The 4493-nt window shown below is 40.2% G+C and overlaps 1 protein-coding gene across 1 annotated transcript in view; it reads left to right on the forward strand.

The window, feature by feature from the left end:
- The first annotated feature begins 4410 nt into the window (after positions 1-4410).
- Positions 4411-4493, forward strand: part of NAP1L1 (nucleosome assembly protein 1 like 1) — a 37610-nt gene continuing 37527 nt past the window's right edge. Inside the window, exon 1 of the mRNA XM_045290400.1 lies at positions 4411-4469. The gene's annotated coding sequence lies outside the window, so the exon portion shown is untranslated. The remainder of the gene's footprint in view (positions 4470-4493) is intronic.

Genomic DNA, 4493 nt, shown 5'->3' on the forward strand with positions numbered 1-4493 from the left:
TTGCTTAAAAACACAGTAAGTAGGTACATAATTACATGAACATATTTTATTGTTAGTTTATAAATTAGTTTGATTGTTATAAAGGAACTATATTTTTAAAATTATTTAAATTTTAATCCTATATTTCTTTCTAAATAATAACAATACTAACTTGTATTATTTTTTCTTTGAATTTGCCGTAATGTAAGTTGTAAGTGTCACTTTTCAAGGCCGGCACTAGAGTTTTTGCCGCCACTATAAAATATAAATAATGCGAGTACTGTCAGCTAAATTCAAGAAAATTTATGTATTTATGAAATAAAGAAATAAATTTCCTAAATTATCTGAATAGCTGATTTGTTGACATCACTTGTTTAACTAGCACTAGCACACAGTACGATGTGTATCGTCTAAGAGACAGTTACAAAATGTTTTCGTTGTTGCCAATACCCAAAAATGCCATTGTTCATTAAGTCCAAACAATGGTGGTCGAATTCTAACAACTGATCAACAATGCAAACTTTGATAAGCAGTTCTCGATAATCAGTTCTCAACAATTATTTGTTATTATTAAAGTTTAACATTATAAAATTAACAAAAATAATATAAAACTAATATCCTTGCGGAATAGCCACATGGCAGCAGAAAACCGTATATTCCCTTCCCGTTCTCCCGCCATTCCCTAGCTTGTCGTGCATCGGGACTTTTTTAAAACACCACGGGACGCGGGACAAATTGTTAAAAATCGGGACTGTCTCGCCAAAAGCGGGACGTCTGGTCACCTTACCTTTGGAGTTTTCAGGTCGTGTGGACCTTTAAGAATTATGGATAGTTTTGAGAAGAATGAGAATTCCAGAACACTCAATACCTGCACATGGATCAAAAGGCAGTTGTATAAACAAGGTAATAAAGCCCGTTTTAAAATCAAGAAAGGTGTGTCTGGGTTGTATATTGAATAAGGAAGGCCAAAGAAGAATCAATGCATTTGAAATGTGGTACTGTGAATACTATGGTAAGTACTAGGGACTGCCAAAAGAACAAATAAATCTACCAGAATGCTCCTTAGAGGTAGGGAACCATGAGACTTCATCTCATGTATTTGCACATGTTTTCAGGAGAGACCAGCCTCTAGAAAAGGATATCATGCTTGGGGGTAGTGAAAAAGTGGAAGGGTCTCAACCAGATGGATCAATGCAGTGGGCTCAAACATAATAATTATGCGAATGGTGTGCAACTTGGTGGTGCTTCATTCTGTCGAACACAGAGTCGCTGAGAGTCAGAACTGATTCAACAGCATCTAAAGACAACAATGTGAGTTTGTAAACCCCTAACAGTACTCACCAAAGTAGGGTTTAGAACATTGTCTTTGTTGATTGTTATGCTAGTTGACCTTGATTCTCCTGAGACTATGGTCCTGACAACCTAAGCACAGTGGCTCTTTCCACTGTTTGGTGATGGCTACAAACTTTTCATAACTTTTCCCCTGTAAGTTCTACTATATTCATGAATATATTTGCAGCACAGGCAAATGCATATATAGAAAAACCTTCTCTCAAACATCTATATCTCTATCTCTATAATTAAAAGCCACATTGTAAAGGGATGTGTTATAAGCCATGCAATAGATTCCTAGGGCTGCCATAACAAATTACCACAAACTCGGTGGCATAAGACAAAATGTATTTTCTATTACTTCTGGAGGTGACAAGTCCACATATAGGACTCTATGGGAAGATTCTTTCACTTTTGGTATACCCAAGTGTGTCCAGCTGGGTTTTCTAGAGAGAGTGACCTGTGTCTATTAGAAAGATATATCAAGAAAGAAATTTATATTAAGCAAGCAGCTCACACAGCTGCAGATGTGCAAGCCCAGTCTGATTCAAGTCTGTGGCTCAAATATTGAGTGAAGCTGGAAGCCCTTCCTGACTCATGTAGTTGTCAGCAGACAAACCAGGAAGCAGGAGGTCAAATGAGGAAGCAGGCTGGTGAAAGCCCAGTCAAGTGGATCCATTATCAGCAGGCAACATGACAGGTCATTGAAAGCTCCCATGGTTGGCAAGCCACATGGCAGGTCACAGGCCCAGGTCCCATGAAGCAGACACAGGATGTAAGAACAATAATAAGAAAGTTCTCCACAGTTCTTTTTTTTTTTTTTTAATTACCAAGTAGGCCACACTCCCAAGGAGACATGATTAGGGTGTGACCCTACTGCTAAACTAGAGAATCCTGGCTCAGCCAACTTGACACAAAAACCTAACTATTCTAAGGGCTCAAATAGAAAATAAATGCTTAGAAAATGATGATGGCAACATATGTACAAATATGCTTGATATAATTGATGTATGGAATGCTATAGAGCTATAAAAGCCCCCAATAAAATGATTAAGAAACAAAACAAAACAAAAACCTCTATTAAGTCTTAGATTTACAGGAAAAAGTGAAGCTGTTGTGTGTGCTATCATGTCATTTTCAGCTCACAGAGGGCCTACAGGACACTACAGAAATGCCCCCAGAGGCTTTCTACAGAATGGTCTTCGCAGAAGCAGATGGCTGAGTATCTTCTCCCATGGGGTCTCTATTGAGTTCTTACCACCTTCCTTTCCTTCAACAGCTGGCCACTTAGACATTTCACCACCAGGTTTCCTTCCTTACTGGAAAGATAGTACGCAGAATTTCCATACATAGTTTTTTCCCATTTTATATTAGTGTAGTACATTTATCACAATCAATAAACCAATATTGATGCATTTTATTCAAATAAAAAACCCACACCTATTATACCAGCTTTTTTTTTATTCCTTCGTTTATGGCAATGTAATTCCAATTTCTGCTTTCATCTCACATGGCAACATGATAGTCTTGCCTCTGTACCTCTGCTCTTTTTATAAGGATACCAGTCATATTGGATTGGGCTCAGTCAATGACCATGCTACGTTAAAAACATCTCAAAAGCCCCTATTTCTGAAGAAGGGCACAATCACAGGATCTAGGGGTTAAAACTTCAATTTATCTTTTTGGGTGACACAGCAAAATCTCTAACAACCAGTTACAATACTTAATCTCTCCGTGCTTTAGTGACCTCATCTGTAAAATAGTGATCAGAGGTCCTCCCTCAAGGCTTGCTGAGAGGAGCTCAGAAGTGCAAAACATGTTCTAAGTAGAAGCCACCCAAGTGAGACCAATGTTCACACATAATAAGCTAGAGTCTTGACTGCCTTATGAAAATAACTTTAACCTCTTCCTTGAAAGCATTTCGGAGCCCCTTCAGGCCTTTTGAGAAGGGTCTGTAAGATTCAGAATTAGGTGGGGGAGGGAGGGATTAAAGAGGAGCTGATATCAAAGGGCTCAAGAAGAAGGATATTGTTTTGAAAATGATGATACGGTAGCAGTATATGTACAAGTTCACTAGATATAATGGATTTATGGATTGTTATAATATCTGTAAGAGCACCTAATAAAATGAATTAAAAAAAAAGAAGAATCGGAATGGATCCAATGACATTGCATTAGCGTCTAAGAGCTAAATTAATTAACCCAGTATCAACGGAAAGATATCTGAGAAGTTTGCAAGCTTGAAAAAGCTGTTTAAAGCTTTTTCCCCCCATTATTTTTAAAAATCATTTTATTGGGGGCTCGTGCAACGCTTATCACAATCCATCCATCCATCCATCCATTGTGCCAAGCACATTTGTACATTTGCTGCCATCATCATTTTCAAAAATCTGCTTTCCACTTTAGCCCCTGACTGTTTAAAGCTTTTAAAAGAGAAAGATGTTGAGTGTTCTCATTAAAAAGAATCCAGAGAATACCCAAATATGCCACATTCATCCCTCAAAAGAACTAAAGCAGAAATGGAGGCTCTCATGTCAGGAACAGTATTAAGGAGGATCCTGGGATGGCGCCAGACTACTGAATAGGAAGGAGGATGGTCTGAATAGGAGAGCAAAGGATTGTTCTTAGGCAAAAAGTCAGCGGGAAGGTAAAAAAGGTTATTGGAGGTTAAGGATTTGCAGCAATTAGGCCTTGATACCCTGAACCCCAAAACTCACTGCAATGTGCAATTGATTCTGACTCATTAGTGACCCTAAAAGGCAAGTAGAACGGCTTCCTAGGGTTTCCAAGATTTTAAATGCGTGTAGCCTCCTCGGCCACCAGAGCTCCTTAGCTCTCCATAGGGACAGAAACTAAGGAGGGAAGACAGCAAGATGCCGCGAGTTGGGGACGGAGTAGCGGGAGCGCCTGGATTCCCTCTAAACCGGCAAGACGCCGCCGCGGGTGTTGGAGGGTATTCGCCGCCCAGGTTTCGCTAGGATCTAGGCTCCGCCAGCAAAAACCAGATGGGATTGGGATGGAGACCGCCTTTCCTTCGGCGCGGGGGGTTCAAGAGAAGGCGACTGCGCACTAGGGGACTGAGGTGGGAACTGCAGGAGCCGGAAAGTGGGTCTCAGGCTCCCGCTGGGCAAGCTCGGGGCCAAACGGTGGAAGTCGGGGTAGGTGTGCGTGTAGGAGGGGGG

Source organism: Echinops telfairi, unplaced genomic scaffold (genome assembly GCF_000313985.2).
Source record: "Echinops telfairi isolate 266 unplaced genomic scaffold, ASM31398v2 ScPeMD7_2;HRSCAF=8, whole genome shotgun sequence".
Lineage (NCBI taxonomy): Eukaryota > Metazoa > Chordata > Mammalia > Afrosoricida > Tenrecidae > Echinops > Echinops telfairi.